The following is a 16,942-nucleotide window of genomic DNA, read 5'->3' as shown; positions in this document are numbered from 1 at the left end:
TTAGAGCTCATCCAGTCTGGCCTTTTCATTTTACAAATGAGAAGGCTAAATCCAGAAAACTTAAGTTGTTTTCCCAAAGTCACAAATGTCAGGTCTACTCACTCTAAATCCAGTGCTCTTAAAAAATAAACAGACAGACACGGAATTTTGCTGCTCTGGTCATTTACTGCCTTTATGAAGCTAAAGAAGAAAGATTCTAAGCTTCAATATTAAAAGACAAAAATTTTATATTTAAAACTCTCTTTAGGAAAAGGGAATAGAAGGAGTGGCAGAGTGAGAATTGGGCATGTTGGAAAGGGGATAATTGAAAGGAAAAAAACCCCAAACTATAACCTTTGAGAAAGAAGCCTGGACCAAGAGGGGAGGAACAGCCACCAATGACTGAATTTAAGTTTAGTTTGATCATTAAGACTACTAACAAAATCTACTATCTACCTCCCCTCCTCCCCAACTTTAAATATATCTGATATTTGTGAGCGTTTAGGTCTTGAAACACACCTTCCATATCACAGAACTTTTAATTCTGTGGCCATGAATGTTTCCAGTAGCATATAATCAGGAATGGGTCCACTGAAATTATGCAAAGGCCAACTTTGGTATTATAGTACCTTATTTAGCCTATACCCAGGAAGATTGAAAGTTTCATGAAGACAGAGATTCTGTCTTATCTAAATTTCACACCTTCCCCAGTACCTACTGTACATTGCTCAGCATAAATAAACTGAGAGCTTAATAAACATTCATTGAATTTAACTTAAAAAAAAATGACATGGCAACAGCAGTCCCTTGTTTTTTATTCAACACTTTTTTCCCTCTCATATATTCTAGTTCTCTATTTTATTTAGGTTCTCACCCCCTCTGTTAGCACAGAGACTAGACTGACTAATTATGATAATGTATTTTTAAAATGCCAAGTTATTTGTGAAATGATAAAAGAGGACAGCTAGGTAGTGGAATAGATAGAGTCTTGGGCCTCAAGTCAAGAAGACTTATCTTCTTGAGTTCAAGTCTGTCTTCAGACTAAGCTGTGTGACCCAGGGTAAATTACTTCACCCTTTTTGCCTCAGTTTTCTCGTGTGCAATATGAGCTGCAGAAGGAAATGGCAAATCAGTTCTCTTTGCCAAGAATACCCCAAATGGAATCACAACTAGATGGACATAACTGGAAAACAATAAAAAGGGAGTGAAGGAGCTTTATGGGATTAAAAAATTATTGGGATAGAGGGAACAAACTCCAATGTTAACCTTTTTTGTTTTCCTTCTGTTTTTTAAAAGCTCTTCCAGTCCACAGTATTTTTGGAGGCAAGTGGTCTGCCTATTTATAGAGTTTTAATTGTTGGCAGGTAGGATTATAAAATCCCTTTTGCTAGTATCATATTACACTGCCAAGGAGATTGTCTTAATTGGAGAGCTGCATTTCATGAGTAGGATACTTTGCCAGGAAAAGGCAAAAAAAAAAAGAGCCGTTTTCTTCTCAGGTTAGGTGTCTAATCACGCAATCTATAACAAAAACAAGTCCACTGAGCAGAGGCCAATCAAATCCAAAATGGAAGCCTTCCTCTTGTTGTGGCTCAGGCCACTTGGTGCTAGTCTCTCCTCCTCAAGACTGACTGGTTTATCAAGTGGAGAACAAATGTTTCCAGACCAGAGGAGTGTTTAGAAGGTGCTCTTGAAAGAAAATTATGAATCACTTAGGAAAGTGATTGACACTTTGTATTCTGCAACATGTTCCAAGTGCTGGGCTCTGTGGAAAGCATTTATCCAACATAATTTCTGCCCTCTCGCTTGCTTGATAAGCTTTCCCCCAACTAAAATGGATAGAAATGATCTTTCAGGTAAACCAGTCAGGCAATAAACAAGCATGGAGATTAGGGTCTGAATTTGGACTATGCATTGGGCTAAGCAAAGAAAAGCAAGAATAAGGTTTCTGTCCACTGGGAGCTTAAATGACACTGGGGGAAGGACAGCTAGGGGAGCACAGGGATAGAGTATCAGGTCTGGAGTTAGGAGGATGTGGGTTCAAATCTGATCTCAGACATTTCTTAGATACATGACCCTGAGCTAGTCACTTAACCCCAACTGCCTAGCTCTTCCCTTTCGGTCTTAGAATCGATACTAAGATAGAAGTTAAGAGTTTGTTTTAAAAGTTCTGATTGGGGAGATGGACTATGTACCTCAATATATATGTATATGTGTGTATGTGTATTTTGTGACCATCTGCTTTTTACTAAAAATATCAATATATTTTTTGTAGTTTTGAGCATTATGCTTTGAAAAATCACCTCCTTATGATTAAGTTTTCTCCCTTAGGAATGAGAATAGTCTACAGAAGCGTCTAGATAAGCAAGACCAGCCAGCTATCATCCCTCACTCTTACCCTGTTATGCTAGGAAAGGAGTAAATGAATAATTGTATCTACTGTGTATAATTTTCTAACTGGAGGGTGAAACCCAATGAGAGGGCAAATACCAAGTTTGACAAAACATCTTGATGAAATAATGATATAATTTATATAGCACTTTAAGAGTTACAAAAACACTTTAAATTTTATTCTCACAATAGCCCCGAGAGAGATGCTTTTATTATTTCCATTTTTCACATAAAGAAACTGAGGCACAGAAGTGAAGAGACTTGCAAATAAGTATCCGAAGCAGGATTTGAACTTCAGCCTTCCTGACTCCAGGTCCATTTCCCTATCCACTGTGCCAGCTAGCCGCCTTAATTAAGAGTGTCACAAATCCAAAAAGTTGATATTTAAGTTCCTGAAAACTATTTACTGTATTTCCTGTCTTGCCATTATAGTACAGAAGGAATGAGCAAATCATTTACCCTTTATTGCCTTCTACTGATTAAAAATAAAGCTAGGTATAAAGGGATTTTTTCTCCTCTTTACCCAGTGAATAAAAAATTCTTGAGCCCATTTCCCCTTACATTTTTGTGATGCTTTTAAATCTGGCTTCAGATACTTCCTACCTGTGAGACCCGAGGGAAAGTCACTTAACTCCCATTGTCTAGCCCTTACCATTCTTCTGCTTTGGAACAAATACCTAGACATAATATTGATTCCAGGACAGAAGGGTTGTTGGTTTTTTTTAAGATGTTGCTCTTAATTTCACATCTATTAAAAAAAGATGTTGGAATAATTTTATATATTAGGAGTTTCTTAAAGTATCAATCTTGGGAGAATTAAGGTATTCATGAGATGCCCTTTGAGCATCTCTCTGAAAAAGAAAAAATGAGTGTAAATTAATTACTTTTATATATTTAGTCCTGAATTGACTTATTACCTCCTACTTCCCACCCTTTAGCTAGGGAAGTGAATAGGGTGTTGGATTTGGAGTCAGGAAAACCTAACTTCAAATCTTGATCTCAGATCCTTACAAGGTGTGTGACCCTGAGCAAGTCACTTAACCTCTTTTAGCCTCAGTTTCCTCGTCTATAAAATGGAGATAATAAGAACACCCACCTCCTAGAGGTTTTGGGAGGCTCAAATAAATAAGGCCATGTATGATACAGTGCCTCAAATCTTGAAGTGTTATGAAACTGTTAGCAATGATGATGATGTTAGCCTTAAAATCAAGAAGACCTGGATTTAGGCCTAGATTCTGGCACATACTAGTGGAAAAAGCTCTAGATTTGGAATCACAAGGCCTAGATTTGGTCTCAGTTCTACCAAAAGTATAACTTTGGATAAGCTATGTGACAAATGGACACTTCACTTGACTTTTCAGTATACCAAGCAATTCTATAACCTGCTCAATTACATATAAGTTGTCCCATTGATAAAAGGCATTTCTGCACTGAACGTTCTCATAACTATTGTAATCAGAGACCCAATTAAAAAAAAACCTATTGCTAAGTATTACAAACTATAATACTCTCCGTGAAAATAATTAGGCAGGGACCAATTATACAGGTTGTAAATTATCCAGGATGACTGCTTCTCCAAACTTCCTCTGTTATCTCACTATTTACAAACACAACTCTGAGAAGGGAAAAATAAATGTTGCTGATTGTCCAGTCAATTTATTTTGCAACTTGATTAAGATTAATGCTCAGATTTTTAAAAATAAACTGTATTATTTTCAGATTACATGTGGATAAAATTTTTAATAACCTTTTTCTGACATTTTGTGATCCACATTCTTTCCCTCCCTCCCACCAATGCTCTGATTTTAAAAGCAGTTTAAGAAAAAAAAAATAGAAGCTGAAACCATTGGTTAAAATGAGTCTTGAGCAGTCTTTGAATTTCTACAACTCATGTTCCAATATTCATTTTGATTTATTCCTGGCTTCCATTAAGATTTGCTTTCCTCTCCATCCTCCTTAATAACAAAAAGCAGAGGATACAATCTTCTCTTATAAACATGATTTTTTACTTCAGTTGGATTTCTTCTATTATATTGAATTTATCTTTTCATAATGCCATACATTTCTAAACGCTAAATATAAAGGGTTTTTTTCCTTTTATGGCTTCCCTTTCTAAGAAGTCAGTAACAAATCTTGAACCACTTTTCTCTTATTTTGCTGAAGGTTACTGTCCACTGAGGATACTCACATTTACCCAGTCTACTTAAGGAAGACTTTTGAAGTAAAATGACACATTTGAAAGGTGAATTCACTAGTCTACAGTTTCCTTTGCCAGGGATTCTTAACCTTTTTAGTGTGTGTCAGACTCCCAAATCCCTTTTCAGAATAAAGTTTTCAAGTGCATAAAATAAAATACATAGGATTACAAAGGAATCAATTATGTTGAAATACAGTTATCAAAATAGAGGGTGTCCCCAAAATTCTCATGCACATTTAAGCTTATGAAGGCCTCTCAAGTTCCATAATGCACAAATCCAAATTTATGAAGCTTAAATCTGAACTAAGAAGGGAAACTCTGTCCTTATTTTTAAAAAAATATTCCATATTTTTTCTAATTCACAGACCCCCAGACAGACAGGGTATAAAAGCAAGGATCTGTATGGGGGGGGGTCTGCTTTTATATCCTGTCTATATTGGAAGAAAGTCATCAGATGATTAAAAAAGCAATGCTTAAACTGACCCCCTCTATAGCATATGAACATTGGGGCTTGTTTGAGGCCTAGAAAACTCCAGGATGGCACTGTTTGTTAGAGCTAGAAGGGACGCTAGAAACCAAAGCTGATGACAGTGTTAGAAAATCTTGTCTAACATAACTTGTCTTTAAAGTTTTAAATTTGGTATCTCTAGCACCAAGTGGGTAAATTTAAAATGTCGCCTTTATAGCTTATGATACTGGACATTAGCCGGTGCCATCTTTCCTTTCCAATCTTCTTCCCCGTCCCACTCCCCAAGGACACCAGGTGCTCTGCAATCCGATGACGTTGCCCTCTGTGCGGATGCTCAAACCAGACACTCTAACTCCTGTCTGAGTGTTTTCCTTGGCTGTCCTACATGGCTGGGACATTTTCCTTCCTCATCTCCACCTCTCAGTTTCCTTGTCTCTCTGTAAGTCTCGTCTGACATCTCACCTTCTACAGTAAGCCTGTCCCAATCCCTCTTCGTGCTGGTGCCTTGCTCCTGGTGATTATCTCCAAGTTAGCCTGTATTTTTGTCAGAGGTCTCCCCACCATGAATTCCTTGAGATCAGAGATTGTTGTTTGGCTTTTCTTTGCATTCCCAGCTCAGCACAGTGCCTGGCACATAGTATAGGCGTTTAATAAATGTTTATTGATTGGCAAACTGACTGACATCTTCACAACAATCTTATCGGGTCAAATGCTATTATATTTAATGGTATCTCCGTTTTAAAATTGAACATATGCAATAGTCACTTTATGCTAGGAGTCTGTGTTTGGGAAACATTTGAGGATGGTTACAGGGCTCCTAAAATAGCCTCAAGCATCATTATGTTGTAATGTCTTTAGGGCCAAAATTTGAGGAATAAAAAAAGTGACCATTGATGTCTTCTGCTTCTGGAAATACCTTCTTTCCCTGCCTGCACACACTGTCCCCTCAAAATTGGACTCTCCCTCTAATAAGTAAGCATAAAAACCTGACAGACCAGACTTTTCATTATCTTCCAATCCCCTTCCCATACACACACACCCAGCCAGGTAGACTAGGTCAGTTATTACTCAAAAACAAAACAAAACAAAACAAAACAAAAAACAAAACAAAACAAAACAAGGAATCTGTCTCCAAGACTTCTTGGCTCTGGCAAAAAGGCTCAAGCTCCCACTCTGCCCTGCTGAACTGATATAGGTGTCCCAAATATTGTTGTGCAGTTTTAAGTTTTAGAAACTTAAACAATTTTCTGGGGGCAGCTAGGTCATTCAGTGGATCGAGAGCCAGGATTAGAGATAGGAGGTTCAAATCTGACCTCGCATCCTAGCTGTGTGACCTTGGGCAAGTCACTTAAACCCCACTGCCTAGCCCTTAGTCCTCTTCTGCCTTGGAACCAATACACAGAATTAAGTCTAAAACAGAAGGGAAGGTTTTTTTCTTATTTTTTTATTTTTTAAATATTCTTATTTTTATTTTGAATATTTTCCCATAGTTACATGCTTTATATTCTTTCCCTCTCCCCAAGCCCCCCTAACTCCCCTTAGCCAATGCACAATTCCACTGGGTTTTACATGTATCATTGATTAAGACCTAATTCCATATTATAGATAGTTGGACTAGAGTTATCGTTTAGTATTAGAAGGGAAGGGTTTTATAAACAACAACACTTTTAAACAATTTTCGAGCTGAAGATGGCACTAAGTCTTTGGGACAGTATAGTTCCATACAGAATTGGTGAGGGGACCGTGTATGCCCAATATAGGTGCTGCATCCTATATCATGGCTAAGGAAACGTCCTCTTGTTGACTACTGAATGGCCTACCAGTGTCTGGTTCTAAAAACAGACCATCCTGAATCAGGAGCGGCTCACCACAATGCCTAAATACAGTGACCAGGTCTGACGAGCCATTTAAGTATGTAACATTCTGCCCTAGTAAATCTCTGCCTCCCTTCTATATATTTTGTTTTCAATTTTTTTTCATTCAGTGTGAAACTTCCTCTTAGCTACATTATATTGCTACAATATTTACATTGTAGTAATTGTGACAATATTATTTTCCAGCTGGCAAAGAGACCGCATTCATCGGGGAGAAAAAACCCAAATGTGATTCCATGAAATACAATGATGCTGCTCTCAAGTTTGCTCATAAAGAATTGGCACAACTGGGAAAATGGAAAAGCCTTGCAGAAGTCACTGTTGCCGCCGGCGCTGACTTTTATGGACAAAGGGCAAAAGAAGAGTCGGGTTAAAGAGCAGATCAAGATCAAACCATGAGTCTACTCACACTTCTCTTAGAAGACTCAGACAATAGGAGACTTTATTTACAGGGAGCCTTTGGCGCCTGCTTGACAAAGCTGCCAAACAGGTTTGTGTTTCATGTTAAGGACTTTCATGAACATGTTGGCAAAAGCAACTGGGGCATGTTTTGGCCTTTTCCCTGAGTCCTGAGGGTGGCTGATCTGTTATGAAGAAGAGATTCATTAGATTCATTTTTTTCCAGCATGAGCTCTAATTCATTTTTTTCCCCTAAAACTCTTACCTTCCATCTTAGAATCAATACTGGATATTGGTTCCAAGGCCGAAGAGCAGTAAGGGGTAGGCATTGGGGATTAAGGGACTTGTCCAGGGTCACACAGCTAGGAAGTATCTGAGGCCAGATTTGAACCTAGGACTGTCCTGTCTCTAAACCTGGCTCTCAGTCCACTGAGCCACCCAGCTACCCCACTTCATTAGCTGTAATTCAACAGGATACAGACTGTCCTAGGAAAGAGAAGTCTGTTAGATTTTTGAAAATAAATAAATAGGACCCAGGTCAGTGCATTCGATAATCTCCAGATACCCACGGTACAAACTTTCCCAAAAAAGAGCAAAACCATACTAACAAAGTTCAGGAAGTTCTGTGGAAGGGATTTAATTATATAGGATTATAAATACCTATGTATGCACATATATGATATTATGCATATGTACATTGTATTACATATTACTTATATATGCTGTATATATATTACACACACACACATATATATAAACAATGTAAATATCGTCACAATTACTACACTAGGGTGGTATCTGATATAAATCATCACTATAACGTAAAGGAAAAAAGTCAAGTGTAATAACCAGTTTTAACTTCAGGGAAGGGAATAAGTATTTATTAAGTGCCTACTATGTGCCAGACACCACTAAGCACTTTAAAAATATTATCTTATTTGTTCCTCAGAACTTAGGAGGTAAGTGCTATTATTATCCTCATTTCAGTTGAGGAAACTCAGAAAGTCAAAGGTTAAGTGACTTTTTCATAGTCAGAGAGCTAGGAAATGTCTGAGACTAAATATGAACTCAGGCCTTTTGGATTCTTGACCCAGTGCTCTATCCATGGTACCACTTAGCTGTCTTGGTTTAGAGAACTCTGAGTGAAACATACCACCTCCTCCTCATGGAAGAAAGGTCGTAGGCTATTATTGGTACAGAATTAGGCATACAACATCATGTCGAATGTGTTTGTTTTGCTTCTCCATACTTCATTTTTACTGGAGAGAGAGTTGAGGCATTTCAAAGTGACAGCCCTATACCACCTAGCCATTCATTAGCATAGATCATAGAGCTAGAATGGGAATAGAACTCAGAGGTCATCTAATCCATTTTACAGATAACAAAACTGAGGCTGAGAGACTTACCCAAGGTAACACAAAGCAACAGCTTCCTCACTCCAAGTAAAAACAAACCTTTCCATTTCCTCCACTGTCCCAATTATAGGTTTTAAGAAATCTAGTGAAGAAAGCTTTGTTATTTTTTTTTAGATCTATTAATGGTTGCCTCTAATTGGATCTTAACAGCTTATCTAATCGCTGTCTTATGCTGTCAGAAACAGCTGTGGATCTATTAGCTGACTAGCTATGCACTTGAAATGAAATTGTTGATTCTTTTTTGTTCCATCAAGTTTCCTGATCCACCCCATCTACTCTATTTAATTTTCTAAACTAGTAGCCAACTAGGTAAGCTAAGGAGATTGGCAATACTTTGTGATTCATATCAACAGCTGAAATAATTTTTATTCAAGTGTCGATAAGTGTATGTTTGAAGGAGAGAATTTAAAAAAGAATGATAAGGAAAGGTTCTTTACACAAACAAAACAATCAAAACAAAACAAAACAAAAAACAATAAGATTTCCATTTCAGAAAAGGTAAAACTATTAAATGGAACAGAGATGGTAGAAACTGAGCCTTTAGAGATTAAGTCACTTGTTGGTGTCACTATGGGTATCTCAAATGAAGATATACAAGGTTTATATCTATTTTGCCCATATGTATTTCTAATAGTTGCACAAAACAACATAGAGTCAGTGCTTAATAAATGTTAATTGGCTGTAATTTGAAAATTAACAATAAAAATGCTTTTGACTCAACAATTTTCTAGGTGAAAATGGGCTTATTCTAAGCTGCCTGCCATGGATATTTAAACAAACTCCTGGCTGTAATCCATATTGGTGGTTGTGGAGTAGAACAAGACTAATGAAACTACAAAGAGTTCAAATTAAGAGCTAGCCTTGTGGTACCATGGAAGAATAGACAGACAGTAATAGAAATAGAAATTCATTAATTCATTATTAAAAAAAAGGAAGAAGAAATAGGGCTAGAGACAGAGGGTGGACTGGTAGCCTATAAAACATCAGGGCATTTGTGTCCTACTCCAACATCTGCCCCTAAACTAATTGTGTGACCTTGGGAAGATGCCCAATGCCTCCTTGCCTCAATGTCTTCATCGATAAAACTGAACTAAAAAATTTCCCAGATTGTTTCTGGAAGATTTCCAAGATCCTAAGCTAGAAGATACTTTAGAGATCAGTTCTTCCAACTCTACATTTTTTGGATGAGAAAACCTAAGGTGGGGACTAAGGGGGCGAGGATTTGCCCAAAGTCATATATGTGAAACAGACAACACAATAGCAAAACCAGGATCCTAACCCAGGCTCACCAACTTCAAATCTAAAGCACTCAGTTCTCTCTTCCAGTTCAAAAAAGCTATGATTCAATAGCTGATATGATCACATGTGTTAATCAGATCAGAGTTGTTAATGCTTGTCTGCTGACATATATGATTGATAGAGATTATCACTTAAAGGAATATCTTCCCAGTAAAAGAAGTGGGACCATATATATCCCCAAGCAATCAGGTCATTTCCCAGTGGTTGAAGGTTTTGTATGCTCTTCTCTAAATTTATTTTTATTGCTTTCTCTATCCCTTTCTTTGCCTTTAAAAAGTCCCCTCAGTTTTGTTGCCTTTGGGATGCCCCCAAAATTAATGATTTTGCAGATATCTTAGTGAAATTAATCATGGGCAAAGTCCCTTAGCCCTCACACTTGAACTCCATATTTTATGGCACTGAGTGCCAGGGAAGGGAGAGATGAAATGAATATTGCAGTAAAATGACCTGTTAAGGAAAGATAAAGACACTTAACCTTGGACAAGTAAAAAAAATCAATAGAGAGAAAATAAATATTTGGAAGAGATTAGGTTGGGTAGTATCAATGTTAACTATTTTCAGTTAATAAATAACTATGGTAAATAAATATGGCTTAAATTATGGGTAGCATAATGAATGGAATAGCATAATACTGCCCAGGCCTGAGTCCATTTATTTCTAGAGACAGGCATACTAAAGACTCACCTTTTAATCTTATCAGAAGTCCAATTACATCTGCACACTTCTTTTTAAAAATACTTCTTTTAAAAAAAGTAACTGACCAAATATTTAACAAAGTATATTTTTGAATAATATGTGTCTTGAGGTCATGATTGGGAGCATAGCCATCCTAAATTAAATAAATGTTTTCTCTTCAATTCTTGAATTTTTGTAGATAATATATTCACACATTTAAGTTCTTTTTACTAATATATTTTATTTCCTGGGTCTTTAAAAGATGTAAAGTAAGGGGGAAGTTGGGTAGCTCAATGGATTGAGAGCCAGGCAGAGATGGGAGGTCCTAGGTTCAAATCTGACCTCAGACATGTCCCATCTGTGTGACCATGGGCAAGTCGCTTGACTCCCATTGCCTACCCTTACCACTCTTCTGCCTTGGAGCCAATACACAGTATTGACTCCAAGATGGAAGGTATGGGTTTAAAAAAAAAAAGATATAAAGTAGAAATTTTACTTGATATTAAGACCAATTTTTGAGAGAATTTTGTCTGTTAAACACCACTTTAAAAATAGAAAGAGGAGGGCAGCTGGGTAGCTCAGTGGATTGAGAGTCAGGCCTAGAGACAGGAGGTCCTAGGTTAAAATCTGGCCTCAGACACTTCCCAGCTGTGTGACCCTGGGCAAGTCACTTGACCCCCATTGTCCACCCTTACCACTCTTCCATCTAGGAGCCAATGCATAGAAGTTAAGGGTTTAAAAATGTAAAAAAAAAAAAATAGAAAGGCAGAAGGAATATGTTTAAAAAGAACCACCCCCCCCAAAAGTAAACTTCTCATTTTTTTTTATTGCTGTTCTTCTGCCAGCTAGTTTTGTGTTTTTTCCCCTCAGAAAGAAGATATTTTAGAAGATGAAAATGGTACAGACATATACTCTATTTTAAGGTTAAAGACTCTGGAAACACTGCATTGGAAGTACTTGTGTTCTCATAAGGGAGCCTTGTTTGATGGATAACCTAATGGGAGAATCTGGCTCTAATTATTAAAATCTCGGTTTTGTTAGTTCTCATATGGTAACTAATACAATTCATACTTAAAGAGGAATCTCCTCTTCAATATCTTTAAGAAGTGGTAACACTTCTAGTGATGGACAAACCACCCCATCCAGAAGTGACCCACTTGACTTGGAGAGAGGTTAAAATTATTTTGGATTTTTTCCTTGTAATATATGTGGTGAGGTGAAGATAAGAGGACATACTTAAGCTTAACTTCAAGAAGTCATAATAAAGGGGGAAACTAGGTGGCTCAGTGGATTGAGGGTTAGTCCTATAGATGGGAGGTCCTGAGTTCAAGTCTAACCTCAGACACTTCCTAGTTGTATGATCCTGGGCAAATCATTACACCTCTGCTGCCAAGCCCTCAGTTCTCTTCTCCCTTGCAACTATTACACAGTATTGATTCTAAGATGGAAGTTAACAGTTAAAAAAAAAGTTATCAAATGAAGCCAAAACCCCCAACAAACATAATTTTAGGTCTTTGCTATATAGCCTTAGCTTTCTGCTCTTTTTCTGTCAAAGAAGTGCTCCTTAGAATACACCCAAAAGCTTGAGTATTAGTCACCTGTAGAGGTGTTTTCTGAATTAGGCATTGTGTAATCTATGAGACACAAAATAGAACCTCAAATGCTGATCTCAAAGAGTAGTCATAAATTAATGTGTTAGAGATAGTCAGTGCAGAAAAGTAATAATGGTTACTCTTGCTATATTTTAGTTTATATTAAATAAACATGGTGGGGAGCTGGGTCTGAGAATTAACTGAAGTAGTAAATTCTTCTAGAGTAAAATATCTTCTGCTATTGCAAAATGACACACTGTTCTGCAATTTAAAGTCTTAGGGAGTTGCTTAAGGTACTTAAGAGTTTAAGAGGTTTACTCAAGGTTATACAGATTGTACCATAAGAGGAGAGACTTGAACCAAGATCTTCCTGACTCTGAGAATGGTTCTCTCTGGCCACTATATCACATTGTCTTTTTTTTTTTTAAACCTTACCTTCTGTCTTAGAATGAATACTGCATATTGGTTTCAAGACAGAAGAGAAGTAAAGGCTAGGCAATGGGGGTTAAGTGATTTGTGTAATGGGGATAATTTGAGGAAAGGTGTGTGGTAAAAGGGGATTTTGAAGGGAGATTGTCAGAGACTTGCTAGGTAAGTAATATGGGTTGCAGGTAGGCTGGAATAGGGAGATTCAGGATATAATATGGGCTGAAGTCAGGGAGTATAGCACTAAAGGTAACAAAGATTTTCAGGGAGAGGAGGAATTAATCTAAACAGGCAAAGAACAGCAGGGTTTATATACTAGGACTTATACTAAAGACAAACTGAGGGAAATAGACTGAACTGAAATTAACTACAGGCTTTAGTTAATTTCACAGGAAGGGACTTGTTTTGAAGTTACATCTTCCTTCAAGATGGATACCCCAGCTTCCCTTCAAGCCCAGAGTATGTTGGTTCTTTCCCTCTTCTTCCCTCTCTTACTAATTAACTGACAAAGTAACTAACAGGTCTGTTGAAACACAAAAGGGTTTATTGTCTTTAAGGTTGATTTGTCAGGAAAAGTGGATTGAGGAAGCCCTAACAGTTGTTTAAAGAAACCTCAGGTTGGGGAAGGGAGGCAGAGATGGCATTTGAGCAAGGTCCTGCCTTAACTCAGCTCTCAAGGTGATCTTGATGTCTAAAGGGAATAAAATGATGACTAACTTCTCTAGGTAAAATACTGCCAAATTATAGTTAAACCCCTCACAGATTTGAACTACTCTCTGACTTACTCTCCTTATTCACTCCACAGACATTTAAGGTAAGGGAAGGAAGGTAGGAAATGAGGTAGGGTATGGAGATACAAAGGGTTTATCTAAACTAACAATTCTTAAATAAATATTCCAAAACTAGGCTAAATTTTCAATTCTTCAGATAGGCAAGGAAGCAGCTCAGCTGGTCTGACTCTCTCTCCACGAGATTCCCAAACCAACTGCGCTCTCTCCCTCAAGATTCTAAACGCCTAACTGATTTCAGAACTCAGCCAAAGCTTGAAAAAACTGTCATGACCTCCTCTCTCTGTACTACACTTGCCCAAGGTCAGAGAGCTAGGGAATATCTGAGAATCCAAGACCTCCCCTTTGTAGGCTTGGCTCTTCCATTGTCTTTTAAGAGAGGAAAAGAACAAAGAGCTGATGGTCATGCTTTATTCTGTCTTGGTCAGATCAAATCTAGTATATCATGTTCAGTTGCAGAAGCTGCTGTTTAGGAAGAACATTTATATGGTAGATGGTGACATCCAAAGTAGTACAACTGTGAAGATTAAAATTAATATGCAAAATACTAAATATTATATTTATAAATATTTTATTAATAATAAACTAACAAAAGAAACTAACTAAAAGGTACTAACCAGCTTGCTCCCAGGAACCAAAAAGAGAAAGAGGGAGGAGCCACAGCCAACCATAAAACAATAATGTGACCCGCAAACGTTGAGGTGGAGGAGAGATTAAAGGGAATTTTAGGAAAACTAAGGGACTTATGGGGGATGAAGTCCAAGGTTCAAAATTTCAATTTATACACAACTAAAGTTCAAGAAGGCTCTTGAATTAATGCCATAGAGGGATCCACTGGTTGAAAGAAAGTGTGTCTAAGTACATAAAAAGCAGTCACATGGAAGAGGGAGTAGATGGATTCTATTTGACCACCAGAGACAGAAGAAACACTGGGTGGAAGATACAAAGGGGCACATTTAGGCTTAATGAAAGGAAAAAGATTCCCTAACAGTTAGAAATATCCAATGTTGAAATGGGCTGCTTTAGATGGTAGCAGGTTTCTCTTATTATAGATCTTCACTCAAAGGTTAGATGCTTGCATGTTGAGTGTGTTATAGAACCATTTTTCAAGTATAGGTTGGATAAGATGACTGCTGAGGTTCTAGACAACTTTGACATTTGGTGGTTCTTTGATATTTGAGTATCTTTGAGAAGCCCAACAGGATAGCCTCTTCTAAGTATTAGGATAAGAGAATGCTTTGGGTTTCTGGCCAATAATAACAATCACCCTTTGATAGATTACAAATTCTTTTCATCCTTGACATCCTATTCAATGAAACTCTTAACTCACTGGTCTGCCAAGTCCACAGCTTTTCTCAGAAGATTTTTTGCTTTTAAAATATTAGCCAATATTTTTTTTCCTCTGCCTCTTAGTCTTCTTTAAGACTCAGCTCAGTTGACACTTCTTGAATGAGGTCTTTCCTTATCCACTTCCTTGTCCTACAACTACTTGCATTGTATTTATATTGAAATGGCATTATTTGTACTTTGCATTTACTTGCTTGTATCCATCTATTTCCTCTAGGAAAATACATGTTCCTTAAGGGCAAGCATTGTTCTGTTTTTCTCTTTCCATATATATATATATATATATATATATATATATATACACACACATACCTTCACTGGGCCAACTGCTAAAGCCCACCAGGGAAAGAAGGAAGAAGTTTCTTTTCCACTTTTACAATGCCTAGTTTACTCCTGTGAAATGTGGGTTCTAAAAAGCAGGTGCAGATGATCCGGCTTCCTTTTGATTAATTGTAGCTACCACTCAGGATTTAGATGAGTTTGAAATGCTGAACTCCCTGGCTAGTAAGATGAACCAGTGCTGAAAGGGCTCCACGTTTGGGTAAGACATAATGGTCCAACTCCATGACAGCAGCAAAGCAGCAGTGCTATTGTTGTACCCAAATTTTAATACCTAACCCAGGTTCATGGCTGGAGGAAGAATCACACTGACAATGCAATATGCAAGAAGAGGCTCATTCTTTACTAGCAATAATAGCTAGGGTCGCTAGGCAGAGAGGTGTGCCTGAACGACCCCCTGGAATTCTCAGCCAAGAGTTTATATAGAAATGTTTGGGGAAGGGGGTTGGTACATCAAGGTAGTGTCAGGGACAGGTGGTCAGGAAGCATCTGGGGAGGGGGGGGGGGTTTCAGGGTCAGGGGTCTGGAAGCATTTGGCAAATATACATTAAGTAGGCAAATATTGTAAAGCAGGCAAACATAGACAAACATTCCTCAAGAAGATTAATATCCATCAGATAAGATAGCTTCAGTTTTAGGTTTATGATAGGGGGAGATAAGGAAGACTGTGCTGGGAAACCTTGGGGGCTGAGGGTAGCTTGCCCAGGCCAGAAATAGTTCAGTAGACTGCCAGACTGATTTTTAAATCCAACACTATGTCACTTGAAAGAAGAAATAGCTTTCAGTTTGGGCTCCTGCAATTTTTTTTGCGTAATTGCTGTCCCTTGACAGGTGGAGCAGGGGACTCAAACAGGTGAGTTTGTGTCTAGGTCCCAGTTGCCTTTTCCACTTTATGTTTCATTTCTTGAATAGGTGATCAAACATCTTCCTGGCGGTGACTGGGTCTGGTATTAGTTTCCACCTTGTGAATTTAAAAGATGCAGATGCTCTGGGTTCAGTCAAGCTGGAATTAACTAGAAGCTTGGTCACCATGCCTAATTCTGTCCTTTTTTGCCAAGAGACATGAGCTGGGGACTGTTTGGCCAATGTAAAGCAAAAGTGAACTGTAAAATGCCTACTCATCAATCTCACAAACTCCTTTATGTTGCAATGGTTTAAATATCAAATTTCTATCAGGGTATAGCAGTAGTAAGCACAGTTGCTTGCTGAGTTTAAATCTTACTGTAGAGGGGTGGCTGGGTGGCTCAGTGGATTGAGAGCCAGGCCTAGAGATGGGAGGCCCTAGGTTCAAATCTGGCCTCAGACAATTCCCAGCTGTGTGACCCTGGGCAAGTCACTTGACCCCCATTGCCTACCCTTACCACTCTTCTGCCTTGGAGCCAATACACAGTATTGACTCTAAGACTGAAGGTAAGGGCTTATTAAATAAATAAATAAAGGAAATAAAAAGATATTCTAAATGTCATTTCCCTGCACAAAGAATCCTTTCAACTCCCTGCTCAGTTCAGCAGTGGTTCTTATTGTTAGACTTGTACAGATTAAAGAAGTGACAGTAGATGATAATTTTCAGTTAGTCTATCAACAAAAATTTATTAAACATCTACGTATAATTTTCTAACTCAGACTTAACAAATGTGCTAGGCACTGTGTTAAGGGCTGAGAGTATAAGGACAAAACTGAAATAGTTCCTGCTCTCAAAGATGTTACATCTATTGAGGTAGACAGCATGTGTACATTTAAGTATAGCATGTT

This window comes from Gracilinanus agilis, chromosome 1, assembly GCF_016433145.1.
Source record: "Gracilinanus agilis isolate LMUSP501 chromosome 1, AgileGrace, whole genome shotgun sequence".
Lineage (NCBI taxonomy): Eukaryota > Metazoa > Chordata > Mammalia > Didelphimorphia > Didelphidae > Gracilinanus > Gracilinanus agilis.
This window is presented reverse-complemented; position numbering follows the sequence as displayed.